We start from the raw sequence: 25,169 nt of genomic DNA on the forward strand, positions 1-25,169 counted from the left end.
GATCAGTCAATTAGGATGACTGAGGGGGCTTGGGATTTGGCAAAAGGTGGATCAGGCCACATGCCCGGCATGGACAAGGCTCTGAGCTCCATCCCCACTACCTTAAGAGAAATAATAAATTCATCATTGCTATTTGGAAAAAAAAAAGAGAAAGGGGGGGTTAAGCAGACTGGAGGCCTAGGCAGAAGTATCTTGTGTTCAAAGCCAGTCTGGGATGCATAGTGTGACCCTGTCTCAAACAACAAAGGAGTCCAGTCTGGAGGCCTACAACCCAAGCTGTGTAGAAAACAGAGATTTCAGAATCATGGTTCAAAGCCAGTTAGAGCCAACAAATAGGAGAGATTCATTTCCAATTAACTACCAAAAAGGTGCAACTGGATATGTGGTTCAAGTGGTACAGCACTAGTCCTGAAATAAATAAAAAAGACCTCAAATACAAAAAATGAGACTACTTGAAGGCTTGAGTTCAAGCCCCAGTTTCAACAACCCCCCCCAAAAAAGACTTGAAAAAATATTTTTGGAAATCACAATCAGTAAGAAGAAATGCACAAAATTCTCACTGACTATATAGGCTAAGTATGATAAAGTCCCCAACATACTCTAGTTTGTTCATATTTTTAATTTTATATTCAGAAAATTAAAACTTAAATTGAGATATTGAAATTCATAACTACTCTGTGTAAGTCAACACACTATAAATCACATCCACAGTTTTACTCCAGATTATAAATTTGATGAAACACAAAACACCGAGGAACGAGGCACAGTCCCTGAGCTTTGCTGTTCAAGGGTAGTATTAGACCACTTTGACCCACAGCACCACTTCCTGTTTTCTGGTGTTTAGTTGAAGAGTCTCATGGACTCTGTGAGGACTGGCTTTGAACCCTGATCCTCATATCTCAGCCTCCTGAGTAGCTAGGATTAGTCATGAGCCAGAAGCACCCAGGTATTCTCAAGATATTAAACAAGATAGCTAGCACTTAAGACTTTCAAAAGCTGATAGAATGAAGTCTCCACTTTTCTACTGTCCAGCAAACATCATCAGTGCAGCAAGATTTACTAATAATTAATCATTGCGTAAGGGGAGAGTACTTTTCCAAATGTGCTGAAATGAAGTGATATGCCTGGAAAGTGTCAGTACTTTTTCCATGATTCCTGCTGAAAATATCTTCCTTGAATTTCAGTTGTCGTCTCATTCTTTAAATATTTTAACTTTAAGAACCACTTATGGCTGGGGATACGGCCTAGTGGCAAGAGTGCTTGCCTCATATACATGAGGCCCTGGGTTCGATTCCCCAGCACCACATATACAGAAAATGGCCAGAAGTGGCGCTGTGGCTCAAGTGGCAGAGAGCTAGCCTTGAGCAAGAAGAAGCCAGGGACAGTGCTCAGGCCCTGAGTCCAAGCCCCAGGACTGGCCAAAAAAAAAAAAAAAAAAAAACAATTCCCCAGAACCACATAAGGAGAAAATGCCCAGAAGTGGCGCTGTGGCTGAAGTGACAGAGTGCTAGCCTTGAGCAAAAAGAAGCCAGGGACAGTGCTCATGCTCTGAGTTGAAGCGCCCCAACTGGAAAAAAAAAAAAAAAAAAAAAAGAAAAGAAAAAAAAGTTAAATTAAGCTGGCTTATGTTTGTAATTTGAGTTCAATTCCTCAGTGCAACATAAACAGAAAAGGCCAGAAGTGGCACTGTGGCTCAAGTGGTAGAGCGCTAGTGTACTATTGAGGTCAGATCGGCCCAGCTCCATCACTGTCCACATGGTAGGTGGGACTACCTGGCCTCTTGTCTTTATGGACATGCATAAATTCCTAGAGGAAGGGAAGTCTCATGCCCAGGTAATGGGTCTTCCTGAATCCCTAGGGACAGGGGTGGGCATTTGGCCTGTAGGTTACTGAAGCTGTCAGTTCAAGTGCCTGGGACTGGGAGCTTTTTGTGACCCAGTCCCCTAGGGGTCAGGTCAGCTCAGGAGTCCTTATGCCATGCCACCTGGCTCCAGTGTCCTGTCTCCTGGCTCTTCTCTTGTGTCCATGGTGTCCCAAGTCAGCTCTTCATAGATGCTGGATAGGTTTCTTGCTAGGGTTTTTACTCTATCTTTCCTCTCTGGCCTGTTTCCTCATAGTATTAAGTGTATTTGTGGGCTTGCGGGCTGCTAATGTTCTAATGAAAACCCCAAGATTTGATCCTCCAATATGTGGTTTCTCAGATAATTTACTATATAACACTAGCCATGAACAAAAGAAGCTCAGGGATAGAGTTCAAGCCCGACGACTGGCAAAAAATAAAATAAAATTATAAGAACTATTTTTTTTTTTTTTTGCCAGTCCTGGGCCTTGAACTCAGGGCCTGAGCACTGTCCCTGGCTTCTTCCCGCTCAAGGTTAGCACTCTGCCACCTGAGCCACAGCGCCCCTGCTGGCCGTTTTCCATATATGTGGTGCTGGGGAATCGAACCGAGAGCTTCCTGTGTAGGAGGCAAGCGCTCTTGCCACTAGGCCATATTCCCAGCCCCAAGAACTATTTTCTTGGGAAGAAAATTTCAACAGTTTTTATTGCCTCCTAGACGTTCATTATATTATGGTGCTAGGGATTTAGCAAATCGTGATTTTCAACTGTCACTATTTATTTGACCCCGATGCATACACTTGGGTAGACCTCAAATTACATCTTTCATTAGTATCTGCACTCTAAAAATACAACAGTAAATTTCCCAACCAGATGGCTGTCACATTTTCCTGATTTACAGTTGGTCTCACGGGCAGTCATATCATTCACTTGCTGAAATACATGTTTGAGAGGAGTTTTGATTTCCAGTGTGCTGAAAACCCAGGGTAGTTATGTCAGACCCACCGAATCCTAACCTTGGACTTTATTTCCACTTGTCCCAAGGATTCCATTTCAAAAACAAATCCTAGATTCTTTTTCAGCCATAAGCGAGCTGAGAGGGTTCCCCCGCCCTTGTGTAGCATGATCCCCCCCCCCAAGCCCTGTCACCTTAGGGACACCTCACCTGTCTGTCTTGGACTCCACAATCCTAAAAAGTCAATGATGCCGGCAATAGCTGGTGCTCCTGTGGAATGTGAGCTGCCCCACCCTGGTGGCTCCATTGGTCACTTTGCTCATCATCACCCTTGCCCAGAACCATGGCTAATTCCAGCCCAGCCCTCCCATCCCATTCTCCCACCCTCAGCCCATCTCCACCTTGCTCCACCCCATCATCATCTGGAAAAAAGCTGCATGACCTTGGGCCTCCATAAGGAGAAGTAAGATGCCCGGTTTCCCTAGCCATACGCCACCACTTTTTGGGCGTTCTCGTGGGTGCCTGAGAAAACAGACCCACGTGGCTGGCTTCCCTGCAGAGGCGGATTTTCTTTTGCTTCTTCTAAAATTGAGCAAACTTTGGTGAAATAACCACTATTTTAGGGGGAACTGTGTGTCATCACTACAGGACATTCAGATAAACATCAGCATCCATATAAACAAAGGTTCAGGGAATTCATTTGACTGTTCTCAGTTTCAAAGGAAACCAACCAAAACCAAAACTAAATCTAAGAGTATCAGGCCAACAACAAAATTCACTGGACTTAGCCCACAGGTCAGGATGATACTCTTGAAAGAAATAGAAGGGTGGGCTGGGAATATGGCCTAGTGGCAAGAGTGCTTGCCTCATATACATGAGGCCCTGGGTTCAGTTCCTCAGCACCACATATACAGAAAATGGACAGAAGTAGCGCTGTGGCTCAAGTGGCAGAGTGCTACCCTTGAGCAAAAAAGAAGCCAGGGACAGACAGTGCTCAGGCCCTGAGTTCACGGCCTAGGACTGGCAAAAAAAAAAAAAAGAAATAGAAGGGTATTTAGGAGCCAGCCACTTACATTCCGATTTGAGAATGGGACTGGAGAAATTCTGTTTTTTTGAGGCCAAATCACTTTGTTAAAGCTTAGTGTTGGGAGCAGGGGACTGTTGGCTCTCAGCTGTAATCCTAGCTACTCAGGAGACTGAGCTCTGAGGACTGCAGTTCAAAGTCAACATGGACAGGAAAGCCCATGAGGCTCTTGTCTCCAACCACCAAGAAAGACACAAGTGGAGCTCTGGCTCCTTTTCTTTGAGGAAAAAAGCTAAGAGATACCCCTTAGGCTCTGAGTACAAACTCTAGGACTGGCACAAAACAAACAAACAAACAAAGTGGGTAGGAAGTGGATGAAAAGGCACTGAAGACAATAAGTTCTTAGGTCTTTGACAAGGCAATATCTTCCCAGCCTTGTGGTTTTGGAAACCGTGAATATGATCCCAATCTGCATTTTAGAGCTAGCTTTGCATTTAGGTGAAGAATCATCACCTAAGGCAGACAGGCAGAATAAATATCTTTTATTAATAGATTGCAAATGTAGCCAGTGATTTCAAAGGAGAAAAATCTGTTAGCTTTGCCCCAGTTCCTAATCTGTGTCACATGCTTGCTTAAAGCAGCCCCTTGCGTTCTGTTCTCCCCATCTGCCTTCCCGTGGGTTTGGGCCGTTTCTGAGGAATCAGGGGCATCTCATTCATTCACTCACTGGCTGTGTTGACTGTGCACCTGCCTCAGCTCCAGTCGGCTTCTATTATTGTAAATAGCAGGCTTAGCCTTTCTTAATTTCAGGATCAGACTTAGAGTCCCTCAGGGCAGGACAGGGTTTTGTATGCACTCTGACATGTGCAGTGAGTTTGGACTTAGGGCTCTCCCCACTGTGTACCCGCTGGTGGCCGACAAGCTGTGTCTTTAAGCAGAAAGCCTTATTGCACTTGGGACACTGGAAAGGTTTCTTGCACTTGCTACACTGGAAAGGCTTCTCACCGATGTGAGTCCTGATGTGTTCCACCAGCTTAAAGCGCTTGGTGAAGCCCTTGCCGCACTTGCAGGAGAACGGCATCTCCCCTCCATGCAGCAGCTGGGATGTCTTCATGTCAGCCCTGGCCAGGAAGCTCTTGCCGCAGACGAAACACCGCACGTGCCTTTCCCTGCTGTGCAGGCCCAGGTGCTTGGTGAGGTTGGCCTGCCGGATGAAGCTCTTGGGGCACTGTGGGCACTGGGCTTCTGGGTGCTGTTGGTGAGCTGGTGATTCCACTGGAAGCACTTGAGGCAAAGCTCATGGGGCACTTGGGGCACTGGAAGGACCTCTCCCCCCTGTGCAGGCATATGTATTCGGCCAACTTGGCCTGGTGGATGAAGCTCTTGCCGCACAGCCTACAGGAGAAGGGCTTCTGAGTACTGTGGGTGAGCTGGTGCTTCTGCAAGGCGTTCTTGCGGCAGAAGCTCTGGGGGGCACTGCAGGCACTGGAAGGGCCTCTCCCTGCTATGCAGGCTCAGGTACTCCTGGAGGTGGCACTGCTGGGAGAAGGCGAGGCTGCACTCGCTGCAGGGGAAGCGCCTGGGGTCTCTGTGCTTGCGCTGGTGGGTGTGCAGCTGGGTCCTCAGGCTGAAGCGCATTTCGCACTGGGCACAGTGGAAGGGCAGCGGGGCTTTGGGCTGCTACCCGGCGTGCCCCAAGTGCGGAGCGGACATGCTGAAGGAGACATTCCATGGCTACCCTACAAGGGGGCCTCGGCCAGGTAGGTTTGGCTGGCGGGTTTCCTCCGAACCATACTCGCTGGGTCCTTTGAGTGGCCCACCGGGTGCGTCCCTAAATGGTTTTCCTTCCCACAGCTCTCTCCACAAGCCAGGTGAGGACTCCCGGAGACCCTGCTAGGAGGAGAGGCCCAGGGCTCTGTGAGTTGGAATTCCCCCTTCTGCCACAGACCCGCTAGAGCCATGGGCCGCTGCGCCTGGAGCCATGGTATCAGGCCATTCCTGTTCTTAGAAATAAATGGCTATGTCCTCACAAGTCAAAGGTAACTGCAATATCAGACACAATGTAGACACAGTTAAGATCGCAGCAATCACCCCCCATCTCCCTCTCATCAACTGACTTTTCTTTAGTGTTTTGCCTATTTGTTTGCCAATGCCGGGGTTTGAAATCAGGTCCTGGTCTCTATCCATGGGCCTCTCTGTGCTCAAAGCTAGTGCTCTACCACAGTGCCACCTCTGGCATTTCCTATGTATCTGGTACTGAGGAATAGAACCCAGGGCTTCATGCATACTAGGCACTCTACTACCAAGCCACATTCCCAGGCCTATTTTATTTATTTATTTATTTTTGTTGGTCATGAGGCTTGAACTCTGGACTTGGGCACTGTCCCTGAGGATTTGCATTCAAGGCTAACACTATACCACTTTCAGACAGCCCAGACAGAAATTTTTGAGGACTCCTATCTCCAATTTACTAGCAAATGTTGATCCATGGGTGTGGCTTCAGAGCACTAGCAGTGTCCCAAGAACTGAGAAAGAACATGAGGCTCTGAGTCCCAGCTCCAATACCACCAGATACATGAAAAAGAAAACTCATACTATGTTTCAACCTCAGGCACTGAACACAAGTAATATGACAATGTTGTTCTCAAAATGATTGCCCAAGGGGAGGGAGGGAGTTGTGATAACAGGGCTACTAGACACAGGACAGCCAGGAGAGGTGAGGAGGAAGGACTATGAGTCCTCATGAACCGCATTAGGGCGTCTGTGACCGGAAAGGAAGTGTGTGCTCTCCCCCCCACCCCACGGCTTAATGGCAAAGGCCACCAGCCAGCACCTGGGCAGCCACTCAACTTCCACGGGGGCCTCATGGTTGCCAGCTACCCCCCCCCCCCGTCTGCTCCAGCAGGCAGCACTTGATGAGAGTACGGGGCCCTACCATGGCGCGTAGAACTCCAGCAGTACCATGTCTTCGTCAGACACAAAGTTATCAAAGTTTGCATCACTTAGGACTAAGACACCATTTTCTTCCTTAACTTCCAAGTCATCTTCCTCTTCCTCATCTTCCTCCTCTTCCTCCTCAAGGGCATTTTCTCTATCAGATGAATCTCAATGGGAAACAACAAGATTGATTAGAAAAAATGACAAGTCTGGTGGCTCACACTTACAATCCTAGCTTTTTTTAGGGGGGGGCGGAGGAGAGCTCAGATTTGAGAATCAAGGTTCAGTTTGGAGCCATCTTTAACTTTATTGTGTCAGTGACTCATCCCTGTACCCTTGGCTACTTGGGAAACTGAGACTGGGAGGACGAAGATTTAAGACCTGTCTGGGGAATAAACTCCATGAGACTCCACCTCAGCCAAGGAACCTAGGCACATGACACCCTACCATCCTCAGGCTCCAGACCAGAGGCAAGACCCTATCTCAGAACAATCAGCACACAGAAGGAGGCATGGATCAGTGATAAAGAGTACCTGCCTAGCAAACTGAATTCACACTCCTGAACCACCCAAAGAGAAAAACAAAGAACCAATCTTCTCCTCAAACACCAAAGCCTCAAAAGGCATCATATGTATAAGGGGGGCTCATGGTTAAGAAATGTGTGAAAGGGCCTGGGTATATGGCCTAGTGGCAAGAGAGCTTGCCTTGTATACATGAGGCCCTGGGTTCGATTCCCCAGCACCACATATACAGAAAACGGCCAGAAGTGGCGCTGTGGCTCAAGTGGCAGAGTGCTAGCCTTGAGCAAAAGGAAGCCAGGGACAGTGCTAAGGCCCTGAGTCCAAGGCCCAGGACTGGCCAAAAAAAAAAAAAGAAATGTGTGAAAAATAGGGGGCTGGGAATATGGCCTAGTGGCAAGAGTGCTTTCCCTAGGTTCGATTCCCCTGCACCACATATACAGAAAACAGCCAGACGTGGCGCTGTGGCTCAAGTGGCAGAGTGCTAGCCTTGAGCAAAAAGAAGCCAGGGACAGTGCTCAGGCCCTGAGACAAGGTCCAGGGATGGCAAAAACAAAAATAAAAACAAAAACAAAAAAGCACAAACAAAAACAAAAGAAATGTGTGAAAAATATCACTCCAGAATTTAGAAGACAAAGGATCCACCAGAACACACACACACACACACACACACACACACACACACACACACACACACACGAGATGAAGAAAAAGACCAAGGAGGGCTGGGGATATGGCCTAGTGGCAAGAGCACTTGCCTCGTATACGTGAAGGCCTGGGTTCAATTCCCCAGCACCACATATATAGAAAACGGCCACAAGTGGCACTGTGGCTCAAGTGGCAGAGTGCTAGCCTTGAGCAAAAAGAAGCCAGGGACAGTGCTCAGGCCCTGAGTCCAAGGCCCAGGACTGGCAAAAAAAAAAAAAAAAGGAAAAAGAAAAAGACCAAGGAAAGGACCAGCACAGCCTCCTCTGAACAGACCACTCACCAGGCAATGGCTTGTCCTATCCTCACCAGATGACCAGATTGCTCTCCTCCAGTCAAGGGGGTGATAAAACCCTCTCTGAGCACCCCAAAATAAGACTAAGATAACAACCAACCAGTCCACAACTTGACTGAGACCATTTAACGACATATGCCTTCTGCCACTACTCTCATTCTCTGTCTACTCAAACTTGAAAGCTCTCATCTCTCCCCGGACAAGGGAAGAGGGCTGCCAATGGATTTACCTGCCTCTTTCCTGGGCTGTCCATGCAGCAGAATGAAACTTCCTTTCTCTGCCCCTTTCTCCTTGGCTGATCACCTGGCTGGCTAAGGTGAGCTAACAGACCAGACATAGGAAAGGCAGGGGTTTAGGCTTGGGGCCGAAAATTCAGCTTCAACACAACTGGAGAGGATAAGGAAGGTTGTAGGAAAAGGATTAGGGGACTTAGCCCACTGCTCAGGTGGATGGATGGATAGGAGGACTCAACATGGCCACTCAGCTACACAGGTGGAAGATTAGAAGTTCAGTGAAGATGCTGAAACTACAGCCGCAAGGCAGGTCCATCCAGGGAGCTGTACAAAAAGCAAGCCCACCCTCCCACCCCCCTGAATATGGCCTAGTGGCAAGAGTGCTCACCTCAACACGGAAGCCCTGCCGGCCTAGACACAGGCAGCCACTGTAAAGATATGGCCCCTAGCTGCTGGCCACACACCCACACACCAATCCCCAAGGGGAGGGGCCTGTCACAGCTAGCCAAAAGACCACCAGGCCAACACTGAACAGTACACAGAAAAGGAGAAAGTTGTTATCTGATTATCAGATTGGCTTATAGAAGCAAATGATACTATAGGCACTGAGCCAACCCCTCTTTCCCCCTCCCCCCCCAAGTGCTGGGAGTCAAACCCAGGGCTTTACACATATTAGGCAAGTGCTCTCCCACTGAGCTACCTCCCCAGTCCTCACTCCTATGTACTATTTCATCCCTGTGGTTTCTAGAGGAAGCTAAGCAACAGGAAACTTTGGTCACCTGGATGATCTCGAGCTACTTAACAAACCGGAGGTCCTGATACTCATCTGCTGTGCTTAATTGTCACCCACTTTCTTTCCAACATGCCCAAAGTCTTAGGGGCATCATTTAGGTCTTCCAGGTTTAAAAGGAAAAAAAGAAAAAAGGCTCTGAAAATCACCAATATGTGGCACCCAAGAGAATTTCCACTTTGATTTAAACAAGCCAATCCTAAATAAAAGCAACAAACAGGATGGGAATAGCATTGTTTCTGTTTTAGCTGGAAGGATGTGAGGAGTCCGGATTTCTAGTGATCAAAACCAAGACATTATTTATTCTCAGCTATGTTCCAAAAGTGTCCACCAAACAACACGGGCCCTCAAACCTCCATGCCTCCCAAAGTTCATTCTACTTATGAAAAACGAAAAATGTGTTTAAAATACAGGTTCTTGGCCCCACCCCCGTATCCTGTGTATTTTGGGGCTCTGTATTTAAATTAACAACCAGATGATTTACATAAAGATGTCAAACCACACTTGTAGACAACACTGAAACTTGGTTTCTTTTCAGCAGGTGTTTTTTAGTTTAGGGTTTGTTTTTTTTTTCACCTAGTGGTGGGTGGGTTTTACCTTTTCTACTTGAGCAGACACTGAAATCAGTAACCCACGCCAAAGTTACTCAACCTATCAGAAACAGTATAAAGTTCACATCTCCCCTTACACACTCATACCACAAAAAAGAGGTTGGTTTATTTATATGGGGGAAGAAAGAATTCAAAAGCTAGTAGCCAGGAGAAAGGAGACCACGAAGATTAAGGCTCTTCTATGTTTTCTAGAAATAGCTATTTTGTACTAGTCCTGCCTCCTATTCGAGCTCTCCCGTTTGCAGCTAGCTGAGGGAAGTTAGGAGCTACATCTTGCTCATCCAGGGGAGCTGATCACCAGCCTACACCTCCCCAACCCCGCTCAACCCAGCGGTCCCAATGGCGGATCGCAGTAGCTGAATGAGTACTGGTAGAAGCCACATCTCCAGTTTGCACGAAGATGGAATCACCCAAACTCGCTTCCTCGGGCAAACCAGAGCGCGAACGCGGTTCCAACACGTCCTTCTGCAGACGCCCCAGGGAGCACCTAGGACCTGACCTGCACACGGGATCGCCTCCCTCCACAGGCGGGGTGCGCTCCCGGGAAGTTCCCGCCGGTCCCAAGCTCTGCGATCCAGGGCAGGGGCGCAAAGGCGGTGAAGCCTCGGGGCCAGGAGGGCGCCCGGCACCGGGCCGCCCGCCTCCCAGTGTCGCCCGGCCGCGGAGCCCGGAGTCCCAGCTCTGGAGGCCCCAAGCTCTTGGCCGTCCCCTCTGCAGAGGCCCCCAAGGCCGTCGTGGGCCCCTCCCCCCCACCGAGCCCCAAGTTGTGCAGGGGAGGTGCGCGAAGCCCGCGCGGCCGTCCCACCGCGACCCCGGCGCGGCGTTGGCCCTCTCCGCCGGCTGCCCGCTCACCTCCATCCGCCTCCTCCGCGCTCGCCGCGGCCAGCAGCGGCGCTAGCGACAGGAGCAGGACCAGCAGGCAGGCTTTCCGGAGCCTCCAGGTGTCGCGTACCGAGCCCGGCTCCGCGCGCCTGCGCTCAGAGTCACTGGCAGAGCGCCGCGCGATGCCCAGCGCAGGAAGCCGCTCCGAAGAGTCCTCGCTTGCTATTGGCCGGCGGCGGAGGACGCCGCGGGCAGCCAATCAACGCTACGCGTCCAGCGTCAGTCGCGGCGACCCGTGCATGCCTAGCCCACTCCGCTGGCCCGGCCCCCGGGTCTGCAAAGCCCTCTGCCCCGCACCATGAAAACTCTAGGCTCTAACGTAGGGTGCCCGCTTCTGATTGGCGGTGCCGCCACCGCCAATCACCGTCCGCCACTCGGTTTGCCGAGAGCACCTGGGCGCAGAGGAAAAAGTAGGAGAGAACAGAGGCCGCGGACCGGGCCGGGAGGGGGCGGGGCCTATGAACGTCTAGCAACACCATTGGATGGAAGCGGTGGTGGGCTGGGCTGGAGGGCGGGGCTCCGTTAGCCAGGGAGAGCTCTGTACTTAAGTGTCCCGCCAGGGGGCCATCCCGAATGCGGGGACCCCAGGCTGACTGAGGATCTTTCTCCAGTATTAAGCTGACAAAAGGGAAGACGACCGGGCTCGCGAATCTGCTTCATATTTTGTTGGCTTCTCAGTTTCTTCGTTCCGTTTGAGCATGTAAAAATGAGCGTTTCTTTCCCTAGTGCTGCTCTGTGGCCGTCGTTGTTTAGCCGTGCAGTAGTTATTCCAGATCTACCTACCATCCCACTGTTTTGTGCATAATCAAGGCTTCAGATTCCTGTATAAACATTGTCTTATGTTTTTTGCTCCTTCGGTGATTTTTTTTTCCTGCTACACAAAGGAAATAGCTAGGTTAATCTACATCTAGATAAAGTCTTGAGGTTTTCCCCTTGTGATTGAGTTGGTGTTGAAAATTAGGTTTATATGTCAGAAAAGAGGCATGTGCTGTTTGTTAGGATTTGCCTTTATTTTTTTTTTAAGAACAAAATCAGGACCTCAGACTTGTTTAGCTGGTGCTCTACCAATTGATCCATGCTTTCAAGTTGGTTTTTTGCTGGTTATTTTGGAGATGGAGTCTTATGGACTATTCTGCATATGCTGGCTTGATATTTCAGACCCCAGCTTCTTGGGTTGCTAGGATTACAGGAATGATCCACCCAAGGCCCAGTAGGGCTTGCAGTTTGTGTTTTTTAATTCCTGGGGATTAATGCATCTGAACAGTTATAGAAGACAAATACATAATACATAAGTAAAAATACATAAGTAAAACAAAATTCATTTGTCTAGTACCGTGTTTTATGTAGACTGCTCAAAAGTGGAAAAATTTAATCAACTTTCATTGAATTTCTATGGATCTGATGGATCGGTATCAATCTGGTAGAACAGAAAGATACTATGCAGCCAACTTATTAATGCCAGAGGGTACCAGAAGTGACACAGTGTGCTACCAATGTAGACTATCAAACAGTTCGATATTATCATAAAGAGCTCATCAAAAAGAATGAACCAGTCAGAACTGCTGTCTTTTCCTTTGGATTTTACTACACTGAAAGGCATGGGGGCCCCATTTACCCAGATCAGAGACACAGAAAACCAATTTTACTAAAGTACACTGTTGATACATGTGTGTGGGGAAACTTGAAGAAGTGCATGCACACACATACCCTTGTAAAATTAAATAATATTCTTTCTAAAGAGCATTCTGAGCGGGTATAGAGATATTTTTTTCTGTGAAGGGATATTTTGATATTTATGACATCATTCATAAGCCATACAAAATTATCAACACAGAGGATGGCCTCAAGCAGCTAGGTGACAAGCAGCAAATGAGAAGCTTGTGTATCTGACATACCAAATGATTTCCCAGTCTCTAGGACATCCCTCAGGCGAGATATTTCCCATCCCTAAAGTATGGTATTAAAAGGTTCATTTATGAACAATCATTATATTCAGTGTACAATCAAGGAACCTGGAAACTTGAGGGTTTGGGTGGGGTTGGGAGAAATAAGAAAGGAAAGAAGAGGGACCTTTATCAAGATGCATTATACATATACACTGACTTGTTGAATTGTAAACCCATTTGTACAACTACTTAAAGGTAAGAGTGCTAGCCTTGAGCAAAGGAGCCCAAGGACAGTACCCAGGACCAAAGTTCAAGGCCCAGGCCAGCAAAAAAACATACATATAAAGGAAGAAATGCCTGTAGGTAAACATTGCCCTAGCTTAGTCCCTCGGCTTGTCACTTACTGTGATTAGGTGAAGTTTATAGACAATTGAGATCTGTGTTTGCTTCACTCCCACACAGCTGTCTCTAGAGAAGTGGTCTATGGGGGAATACTTTCCATCTAGATAATCTCCAGGTGATCTGTAGAAATCCTGGCACCTAACACTGCCATCCCAGGCTAATTCAGGATTTAGAAAATTAAGAAGAGACCAGATAGCCTAGCACTGAGGATGGGGAACCAGGAGAGACGTGGTCAGTCACCCTGGGGCCTCACTATTCACCACGAGATCCTGTCTCATAAGGAAATGCTTGCAGGAGTGGGCATGCGCATCTCCTTTTGTGCTTCTGCCTTCCACCATGTGAGGCTGCAGCAAGAAGAACCTGAGCAGACACAATGGATTCCAACGTCTTGGATTTCCTTCTGAGCCTTTAGTGTAAGAAATAAAATTTCTTTTCTTTTTTGCCAGTCATAGGGCTTACCTTCAGGACCTGAATGCTGTCTCTGAGCTACTTTTGCTCACCTAAGCAACAGTGCCCCTCCTAGCCTTTTCTTTTTATGTAAACTGAGGAATTGAACCTGGGGCTTCATGCATGCCAGGCAAGCACTCTACGACTAAGCCCCATTCCCAGCCCAATTTATTTTCTTTGCAATTATGCAGTCTAAGGTATTTTGTTATAGTAACAGAACACAAAAAGACAAGATTAATTTTCTATGATGGTGCATACCTAACACACACACACACACACACACACACTTATGTTTTCTTTATTGAAAGTGACGTGTTATGTACATTAGTCATGGTCTTGGGTGCTGTATGTTTTGTGGTCCTCTCATTGCGATTTTGATTGAATTACCTTTCTGCTTTGTCAGTATTCCAACATAATCATATAGAGACTTAGAGCTACTTGGTTGAGTCAGCCCAGGCAGAAAAGTCTGGGAGACTTCAATTAACTAGCCAAAAGCTGGTTGTAGAGATGTGGCTCAAGTGATAGATAGAGCAGTAGCCTTGCCCAGAAAAGCTCAGGGACAGCTCCCAGACCCTGAGTTCAAACCCCACAACCAACAACAAAACAAAAACCAGCGAAGCTCTTGGTGTTTTATACCAGACCCTCTATCATACCCTGAAAATAATTGCTATTGTGTTTCTACAAGGTTTATAGAGGAGTCCTGCTTTTGAAAATCACCTAGCAGCAGTCCTCATTTGTGCTTCCTCTTCCTGCTTATCTGTAAGTTAAAAGAAATGTTTATTTATTTTATCACTGGTTGGTGACAAGATTAAAGAATAACTCTAATGTCAACTCCAGTGAGAGACCCTGACCTTGCGGCAGCAACCACACTCATTACCAGGTAGGACTCTGTCACATGTCAGAAAACCTACATCTAAAATTTCCCAAGTGGCCCACACCTGTAATCCTAGCTCTTCGGGAGGCTAAGATTTGAGGATCACAGTTTAACGTCAGCCCAGGCAGGAAAGTTCACGAGACTCTCATCTCTGATTAACCACCACATGTGGGATTTTTTTTTTTTTTTTTTTTTTTTTTTTTTTTTAGTTAATACGAAATAAGAGTGTCCTGGACTTTCCTGCCTGGGCAGACTTCAAACTGTGATCTTCACATCTCAGCCTTATGAGTAGCTAGGATTACAGGCATGAGCCACCAGCACCCAGCGGTGTGTGTATGTTTACATATATATTGACTTGTAAATTTATTTACCTATTTATTTGTCTATTTATTACTTTGTGCCTGTACTGGGGCTTGAACTCAGGGCATAGGTACTGTTCCTGAGCTTATTCTTTTTCTTTTTGGTTGGTTGTATGGCTTGAACCCACAGCCTGAATGCCATCCCTTTGCTCTTTTGCTCAAGGTTAGTGCTTTACCACTTTGAGCTGCAGCACAACTTCAGGTTTTCTGGTGGTCTCACAGTCTTTCCTGCCCAGGCTAGCTTTGAACCAGGAATCTTAGATCTCAGCCTTCTGAGTAGCTAGGATTACAGGCATGAGCCACTGGCACCCAGTGGTTTTTATATCTTTTAATGGTTAAAAAAATATCCAAAGGTGGACATTAATATGCCGAAGTTAGATCTAAAATTAACTGGGATTTGACAAATTACATAGGAGTCTAGATACTCACACACAGTGAGACTAAAAGAAGGTACTCTTAGGAGAGAATCACAAAGGGGCAATATCCAAGTACTAGTTCATATGTATATAAAATAATATGCACACTGAAACAAACTCCAAAGGTGTGGAAACAAAGGACTTTTTTTCTTAATTTTTTCTTTTTCTGATGACTCTTATTCTTTATCTTATGTAAGGTATATTCATGTGCATATCTGTGGGAGGGCAGGGGAAGGGCACAGAAGATGAGGAAAAAGGGTGAAAAGGTGCAATGAAAATGAGGGAACAGATGACACTCTATGGAAGGAAATATACTTATTACCTGATGCATGTAAATGTAACCCGTTGTATTATCATCTCTATACTAACAAATTTTTTTAAAGGTGGAGATTGTGGGGCTGGGAATATGGCCTACTGGTAGAGTCCTTACCTCATCTACATGAAGCCCTGGGTTCAATTCCTCAGCACCACGTATACAGAAAAAAAAAACAGAAGTGGTGCTGTGGCTCAAGTGGTAGAGCGCTAGCTTTGAGCAAAAAGAAGCCAGGGACAGTGCTCAGGCCCTGAGTTCAAGCTCTAGGACTGGCAAAAACAAAAACAAAAGGCAGAAATTGGGTGACATATAAAAATGGCAAGTTTCAGCATCCAGAAAAAAGGTCTGGTGGGACACAGTCTCTCTCATTCATGAATCACTTATGCTTCTGCAACGGCAGCTAGGATCAAGTGGCTCTCCAGCCTGCAGTATTTCCTACCTGGTCCATGCAGAACAAGTTTACTGACTACTGTGTGTTGCATCTGGACTGGACTGCAAGGGCTCCTGTATTGGTCTGCAAGGGCTCCTGTATTGGTCTGCAAGGGCTCCTGTATTGGTCCGCAAGGGCTCCTGGCTTGGTCTGCAGTTTTTGGCTCTGCTGGGTGGTGGTGGAAGCTTTAGCAGTGGAGCCTAGTAGGAGGAAGTAAGGCCACTGGAGACATGGCTTTGAGGGAATCCTGGGGCTCTGGGCCCTTCTCTCCTCCTCTCTCTCTCCTTTCTGGTTACCATGACATCAGCAGTCATTTCTGCCTCACACTGTGTCATGGTGTCCCTATGAGCTCAACCGCAATGGGGCCAGGGGACCATGGAATGAAACCTCCAAAACTGTGTGTGAGCCAGGACAAACCTTTCTTCCATCAAGTTGCCTTACCTCATGCCCTCTGTCAGAGTGACCAAAAGCTGACTAACACACCGACCCTGACTCAAAGCCCAGTTTAAATAGCTACTGGATATTTTTACTTCGTGTGTTCATCAAATTTTCTGACATGTCAAATCCATCTATGTAATGATTCCCTTCCCCCTCTCAGTTCTAAACATCAGTGAATACTGGGTAATCTAATTAGATAACTGAGTTCCATCATTTTTTACCCCTCCAGCTCCCCTACATCTATCGAATGCCCTTCTTTTTCCTACTTTTTTTTTTTTTTTTTTTTTTTTTTGCCAGTCCTGGGCCTTGGACTCAGGGCCTGAGCACTGTCCCTGGCTTCTTTTTGCTCAAGGCTAGCACTCTGCCACTTGAGCCACAGCGCCGCTTCTGGCCGTTTTCTGTATATGTGGTGCTGGGAAATCGAACCCAGGGCCTCATGTATACAAGGCAAGCACTCTTGCCACTAGGCCATATCCCCAGCTCCTCTTTTTGCTACTTTTAGCCCCTAAAATGTCCCTTGAAGTTCTGAGGATGGAGCTCTGTGTATAAAATGATGCCTAAGCCAGGCCAGGCAGGAAAGATCATGAGACTCATCTCCAATAACCACCAGAAAACTAGAAGTGGTGCTATGGCTCAAAGTGGTAGACTGCTAGCCTTGAGCTGAAGAGAACTTGTGTCAGAACTTATCATCTGTTTAAAGGGATGGTCAGACACCTATGGCACAATGACCCCAAATTAATCAGTGGGTCCACTTTGAAATCTTTGGGCTCAATTGATGAAACGGTATAATTGCTGAGCACTGCTGATGGCTCACACCTGTCATCCTTAGCTACTCAGGAAGTGGAGATCTAAGGATTCAGGTTCAAAGCCAGCCTGTAAAGTGTAAAACTCTTACCTCCAAGTAACAAGGAAAAAACACCCACAAAAGAGAAGGTGTTGCTCAAGTGGTAGAGTACCAGCCTTGAGTGGAAGAGCCAAACAAGAGTGCAAAGCCATGAGTTCAAGCCTTAGTACTTTAACATGAGAAAGAAAAAAAAGGCAGGGTAACAACAACAACAAAGCTGTGTAAGAAGTGGGCCAATGGCTAAGATTACATGTACCTGGTGTCATAACAAAGGAGAGCACTCATTTGAACCAAATTCAAACCTCCTTCTTCACCATTAACACCCATGATGCTGGAGTACTAATTGCACCTGTTACCAGATTTGCCTAAACCATATCTAGGCTCTGTACTGGCCACCTTTTATAATTATAATAGTAGATATTATTTTCAAATAGTTTTATGAAGGACTTTCAATTCCACGTGTCTGTTTATGAATACATCTTTGTGTCAGTGTTGGAACTTGAATTCAGTGCCTGGGTGTTGTCCTGAGCCTTTTCACTCAAAGGGCTGGGATTCTACCACTTGAGTCACAGCACCACTTCTGGCCTTCTACTGCTTGATAGGGAATGATTCACCCAGACTTTCCTGCCTGAGTTGGCTTTGAACCTAAGTCCTCAGATTTCAGCCTCCTGAATAGCTAGGATTACAGATGGGAGCCACCAGCAACTGGCTAGTACATGTATCTAGGTCAGTGTCACCCCTTCCTTCATCTCCCCACCTGTCCTAACCCCACCCATCCCCTCAAGCTACCTGGCTGTATTTTCATGTGTGTACATTAAACATTATGATTGTAAAAATAAAATGAAATGAAATGAAATGATGCCTAGCTCCAGCCAAGTACTGGAAAAACAAAAACTCTTGAAGTTGTTCCCCCTTTGATCTACCTGGTACTGTGCTTATTCAATTCCTATCTTTACCTCCCCAAATTAATTCGTGTTACTTTTTATTAGTCAGACCTTTTGTCCTCGATGAGGAAGAACATTAGTCTGAGTTTTAATCCAAAAAGCCCTTCAACAACTTGGTGAGTTTATTTTATTTTTTTTGCATTCCTGGGAAAGGCAATGAATTAACTTCCATGTTGTTCTGAGCAACATGGCTTCAGTTTGTACTAAGTGTCAGGAAGCTGACTTAATCCTACCCCAGGGAATAGCTTCTTCAAAAGGGTTGGAACCAAAATCAGAGCTGCGACCATTGAAATTTTGTAAAGATCTGTACCTAAAATGATAACCCCTCTTAAATTCCCTTTCCTGCCTTCTCCCTGGTGTATCTGACCCCTCACAAGCCAAGGAGGCTCCAAGGAAGGTCCAGCAGGCCTGCCCTGGGCTGAAGGCAGAACTCAGGTCCAGGTGGGGGGCTCTCGGCCTAACCCACGGGTGAACGAGCATTTGTGGAGTGCCCTCTGGGCACCTGGCTCCAACGACTCTTGGTCTAGGGCCCACGTGGGTGATGAGAGACTGCAGAGTGGAGTCCTGGCAGCTCGTGGGCAGCACCTCCAGCCCCCAACCCTTCCCAGCCCAGGGGAACAGGGGCTGTGATCTCCATGTTGCCCTCCACACTCCAGGACCCAGGCGTGCTGATGGTGGACACCTTCTGCTGGGGAAGGACTTGCCTTTTCCCAGGACAACTGAGGCACCTTGGATCACAGAAGCTCAGGGTCTGAAGTCGGGGAGCAGGGTCATCTTGCAGGGATTCTTTGGTCTTGGTTTTTGCTGTTGGGCTCAGCCTCTCATCCAGTGCACTGTCCTAGCCCAGCCCCATCCACCCCTGTGCATCTCCAGGAAACTGGGCAGCGGTGACCACTTTCCTTCATCCTTCAGTAGGTGGTGAGGTGGTTCTGGCCATCGGAAAATGTTTAGTGTTCAGAGGACACGGGTTCAGTTTGTTGGTCACTAACTCCAGCAGAGGACAGTAAATACCAACTGGTCAGTGTCGTCTTGGTCATCATCCCCATCATCTCTAAGAATATTTTATCTTTCCTCTCATTCCCTTGTCTCAACTCTATGCATGGCGCGTCTCAAATTTATCACACCTGTTTTGAATGTTCATACCAGCCAGCACTGGGGACCACGCAGAGCTAGTCAGACAGGTTTATTAGTGGGGCCATATCTCCCACAGGAGAGGGAGCAATGTGGCATCTGCATCTTATCTAGGTGGTGGCTTGTAAATCTGGGGTAAGAGGTGAGGTGGGTGGGTCTGGGTGGGAGTGGGAGCTCTAGAGCAGGGAGACAGGGTGGAGCTGGGGGCGAGTGGGAGAGGCCAGGGACCTAAGGTGGGGGAAATGCTAACATCTACCACCTTGGATGTCAGGATTATTCTCAAATATGTGCCAAGAACCTTCAAGACCCAAGAACAGCAGCAACAACAACAACAAGAATTGGGTAGCATTTTTTATTTTTGTCCTAGAGCTTGAACTCAGGGCCTGGGTGCTCTCCCTGAGCTTGTTTGCTCTAAGCTAGTGCTCTATCACTTTGAGTCACAGTGCCACTTTCAGTCTTCCGGTGGGTAACTGGAAATTAGTCTCACAGTTATTCCTGCCCATGCTGACTTTGAGCCATGATCCTCACATCTCAGCCTCCTTAGTAGCTAGGATTCCAGATGTTAGCCTTTACCTGGCAGAATTTGGTAGGAGTAGGGAAACAGATTCTGACAGTTCCATGAAGGTATTTATTAAAGCATCTTCATGTGTTCCATTAGCAAACACTGGAAGGAATCTTCCCTTGGAAAGATTTCCTGAGCTCAATGGCAGCCTTTGGCATCCCATATCCAATGGATTACATGATTTATAAATAAATGTTCATAGCTCTACTTCAGGGACACACTTCTTCTCACTGCATTCTCTAAAGGCATGTGTGTATATTAAGAGTTCCAAAAGAGTTCTCATGGAAAACATGAGGTTCTTGATATCAGACAGTAAGCTAATATTGTAGGCTGATCAATTTCAGCAAAAAGCTAGGCTGGAGGCACAACTTAAGGGTAGACTGTCAACTCTACCACTTAAAATCTGGCAAAAGGATACAGTAAAAACTGCGTGTGGAGATGCATGCCCCAGAGAGTCCTTCCAGCGATAGTTCTTTGGGCACTGGGGGCATTGCAAGGGCCTCTCCCCGCTGTGCAGGCGCAGGTGCTCCTGGAGGTGGCACCACAGGGCGAAGGCGAGGCTGCACTCACTGCAGGGGAAGCGCCTGGGGTCTCTGTGCTTGCGCTGGTGGATGTGCAGCTGGGTCCGCAGGCTGAAGCGTGCTTCGCACTGGGCACAGTAGAAGGGCAGCAAGTCCTTGGGCTGTTGCCCGGCACACCCCAAGTGAGGGGAGCACATGCTGAAGGAGACATTCCTTGGCAACCCACTAGAGGGTGCCCCGGCAAGGTCGGCTTGACTGTCGGGTTTCCTTCCAGCCCAACTTGCTGGGTCCTTGGAGTGGCTCATCAGGTGTGTCCCCAAATGGTTCTTCTTGCCAAAGCTCTTTCCACACACCGGGTGAGGACTCGGTAGACCCTGCCAAGAGAGGAGACCCAGGGCTCTGTGACTTGAAATTCCCACTTCTGCCACAGACACGCTACAACTGTGGGCCGTTGCACCTGGCACCAGGGTGTCAGGTCTCTGTGGGGTCACGAGGCTGAGGAAGGAAACGTCTTTCCTTCCTCCTAAGAAGGGTCCAGAGGGCTGGGAATATTGACTAGTGGCAAGAGTGCTTGCCTCGTATACATGAGGCCCTAGGTTCGATTCCTCAGCACCAAATATACAGAAAACAGCCAGACGTGGTGCTGTGGCTCAAGTGGCAGAGTGCTAGCCTTGAGCAAAAAAGAAGCCAGGGACAGTGCTCAGGCCCTGAGTTGACGGCCTAGGACTGGCCAAAAAAAAAAAAAAGAATGGTCCAGAGGAACCATGGCCCTGCAAAGGATCTAATGGAAAATAACATTTAAGTCTCTCTGGGTTTGTAGAATACTTTGAGCTTGCTGGATTCTTGAAATCAAAAGTGAACCATTTATCTCCCAGTTTATAGCCTGACTAAAGGGAACCCCATATTAGGTACACACACACTTACTGTCCCAAAGTATGGTGAGCATAAGTTTCTAACACAACACTCGTAAGTACCACAGCGATATGTCATCTCTGTATTTTTCTGTCCCTAACACCAGGCAGCAAGAACTGGCTTTATTCTTTTAATAGAATCTAGGTAAAGGAGAGCCATTTGGTGCCAGGAGAAGGGCAACAAAAACACAACTACATATCCAGAAGATTGGGGACCTCTTGGTGCAGCAGGTGGTCACTGTCAACACGTGACAGGGCGTGGTCTGTGCTGTTGTGGGTGAGTTCATGGCTGGGATGGGTACTGTCTGGCTTGGTGGACACAGCCAGCTCTGGGAACCTCCACCCTGTCTCCATTCTTTCTAATCAGGAAGAGACCATGGCTCCAGCTCATCAGGACCCCACCATTCTGAACCCCTTCCTTCCAACCCACACTTCCCATCTTAGGGACAGGTGTAGACCAAAGATGTCCCCATCATACCAAGGCAGTGTATTTTTTTGGCTGTTTGGTTTTGATTTCGGGATGCTAGTAGCTGTCTGTGATGGTTGAAAGTATGTTCCATGGGTGTGGTCACCTCAACCCTCAGTGTGGCACTCTCATTTAAGGTCGCATCAGTGCCCAAAGCATCCTAGATCAGCCAGTTGGGATTACTTGGGAGGCTTGGGATTTGGCACAGGGTGGATCAGGACACATTCCGAGCATGGACAAGGCTCCAGTTCTATCCCCACTACCTTAAAAAAATAATAAATTCATCATTGCTATTTGGAAAAAAGAGAGAACGAGGAGGGTAAAGTTCACTGGAGGCCTGGGCATAAGAATCTTGTATTCAAAGCCAGTCTGGGACAGAGTGTGACCTTGTCTCAAACAACAAAGGATTCCAGTCTGGTGGCCCACACCCCTAAGTTTTTTTGTTTTTTTTTTGGCCAGTCCTGGGCCTTGGACTCAGGGCCTGAGCACTGTCCCTGGCTTCTTCCCACTCAAGGCTAGCACTCTGCCACTTGAGCCACAGCGCCGCTTCTGGCCATTTTCTGTATATGTGGTGCTGGGGAATCGAACCTAGGGCCTCGTGTATCCGAGGCAGGCACTCTTGCCACTAGGCTATATCCCCAGCCCAAAGAAATGGATCTTGTTTTTTTTTGTTTGTTTGTTTTGTTTTGCCAGTCCTGGGCCTTGGACTCAGGGCCTGAGCACTGTCCCTGGCTTCCTTTTTGCTCAAGGCTAGCACTCTGCCACTTGAGCCACAGCGCCACTTCTGGCCGTTTTCTGTATATGTGGTGCTGGGGAATCGAACCCAGGGCCTCATGTATACGAGGCAGGCACTCTTGCCACTAGGCCATATCCCCAGCCCCCACACCCCTAAGTTTTTAGGAATCAGATTCCAGAATCATGGTTCACGCCAGTTAGATCCGAGAAACAGGAGAGATTCATTTCCACTTAACCACCAAAAAGGTGCAACTGGAGATGTGGTTCAAGTGGTACAGCAGTAGTCCTGAAGAAAAAAAGACCTCAAAAACAAAAAATGAGACTACTTGAAGGCTTTAGTTCAAGCCCCAGTTTCAACAAGCCCCCCAAAATTGACTTGAAAAACTATTTATGGAAAGCACAATCAGAAAGGAGAAACGCACATAATTCTCATTGACTATATAAGCTAAGTATGATAAAGTCCCCACACAATCTCTAGTCTGTTCATATTTTTAATTTTATATTCAGAAAATTAAAACTTAAATTGAGATATTGAAATTCATAACTACTCTGTGTAAGTCATCACACCATAAATCACATCCACAGTTTTTCTCCAGATAATAAATTTGATGAAACACAAAACACTGAGGAACAAAGCACTGTCCCTGAGCTTTGCTGTTCAAAGGTAGTATTGTATCACTTTGACCCACAGCACCACTTCTTGTTTTCTGGTGGTTAGTTGAAGATAAGAGTCTCATGGACTCTGTCAGGAATGGCTTTGAACCCTAATCCTCATATCTCAGCCTCCTGGGGAGCTAGGATTACAGTCATGAGCCAGAAGCACTGAGGTATTCTCAAGATATTAAACAAGATAGCTAGCACTTAAGACTTTCAAAGGCTGATAGAATGAAATCTCCAGTTTTGTTCTGTTCAGCAAACATCATCAGTTCAGCAAGATTTACTAATAATTAATCATTGCTTATGAAGAGTACTACAACAAATGTGCTGAAATGAACTGATATGGCTGGAAAGTGTCAGTACTTTTTCCATGATTCCTGCTGAAAATATCTTCCTTGAATTTCAATTGTCCTCTCATTCTTTTTTTTTTTTTGGCCAGTCCTGGGGCTTGGACTCAGGGCCTGAGCACTGTTCCTGGCTTCTTTTTGCTCAAGGCTAGCACTCTGCCACTTGAGCCACAGCGCCACTTCTGGCCGTTTTCTGTATATGTGGTGCTGGGGAATCGAACCCAGGGCCTCATGTATATGAGGCAGACACTCTTGCCACTAGGCCATATCCCCAGACCCTGTCCCCTCATTCTTTAAATATTTTATTTTTACTTTAAGAACCACTTACGGGGGCTGGGAATATGGCCTAGTGGTAGAGTGCTCGCCTCGTATACATGAAGCCCTGGGTTCAAATCCCCAGCACCACATATATAGAAAACGGCCAGAAGTGGCACTGTGCCTCAAGTGGTAGAGTGCTAGTGTACTATGGAGGTCAGATCGGCCCAGCTCCATCACTGTCCACATGGTAGGTTGCATTACCTGGCCTCTTGTCTTGATGGACATGCATGAATTCATAGAGGAAGGGAAGTCTCACCCCCAGGTGATGGGTATTCCTGAATCCCTAGAGACAGGGGTGGGCATTGGGCCTATAGGTTGCTGAAGCTGTGAGTCAAGTGCCTGGGACTGGGAAATTCCTGTGACCCAGCCTCCTAGGGTCAGGTCTACTCAGGAGTCCTTATGCCATGCCACCTGGCTCTTGTGTCCTGTCTCCACGGTGTCCTAAGTCAGCTCTTCATAGAAGGTGGATAGGTTTGTTGCTATGGTTTTTTATCTCTCTGGCCTGTTTCCTCATAGTATTAAGTGTATTTGTGGGCTTGCAGGCTGCTAATGCTAGAATGAAAACTCCCAAGATTCGATCGTCCAGTATGTGGCCTCTCAGATAATTTACTATATAACACTAGCTGTGAGCAAAAGAAGCTCAGGGATAGTGCTCAGGCCCTGAGTTCAAGCCCCAGGACTAGCAAAAAAACAAAATTATGAAAATGATTATCTTAGGAAGCAAATTCAGACTGCTTTTATTGCCTCCTAGACGTTCATTCTCTTATGGTGCTAGTGATTTAGGAAATCGTGATTTCTGTCATTATTTATTTCACCCCAATGCATACACTCCAGTAAACCTCAAATTACATCTTTCATAATTATCTGCACTCTAAAAATAACAAGGTAAATGCCCCAACCATATGGCTGTCACATTTTCCTGATTTACAGTTGGTCTCACGGGCAGTCACGCCATTCACTTGATGAAATACAGGTTTGAGAAGACTTTTGATTCCCGGTGTGCTGAAAACTCAGGGTTAGTTATGTCAGACCCACTGAATCCTAACCTTGGACTTTATTTTCACTTGTCGCAAGGATTCCATTTCGAGCACAAATCCTAGATTCTTTTTCAGCCATAAGCGCGCTGAGTGCCCCTGCCCTTGTGTGAACCCCACCAAAACCCTGTCACTTTGGGGACATCTCACCTGTCTGACCTGAACCCCCAATCATATAGTCAATAATTCCGGTAATAGCTGGTTTCAACCCGGCTCCCTTGGAATGTGAGCCGCCTCACCTTGGATGCTCCATCGGTCACTTTGCTCATCATCATCCTTGCCCAGAGAAATGGCTCATTCCCGCCTCCCCTTCCCATCCCATTCTCCCAACCTTTGCCCATGTCC

At 47.1% G+C, this 25,169-nt stretch overlaps 2 protein-coding genes across 2 annotated transcripts in view; one reads left to right on the plus strand and one right to left on the minus strand.

The window, feature by feature from the left end:
• The window catches only part of LOC125347282 (oocyte zinc finger protein XlCOF6-like), a 320,913-nt gene that overhangs the window by 290,210 nt on the left and 5,534 nt on the right, over window positions 1-25,169 (minus strand). The gene's annotated exons all lie outside the window — the stretch shown is intronic.
• The window catches only part of Znf398 (zinc finger protein 398), a 390,977-nt gene that overhangs the window by 283,333 nt on the left and 82,475 nt on the right, over window positions 1-25,169 (plus strand). The window lies entirely within an intron of this gene.

This window comes from Perognathus longimembris, chromosome 2 (genome assembly GCF_023159225.1).
Source record: "Perognathus longimembris pacificus isolate PPM17 chromosome 2, ASM2315922v1, whole genome shotgun sequence".
Lineage (NCBI taxonomy): Eukaryota > Metazoa > Chordata > Mammalia > Rodentia > Heteromyidae > Perognathus > Perognathus longimembris.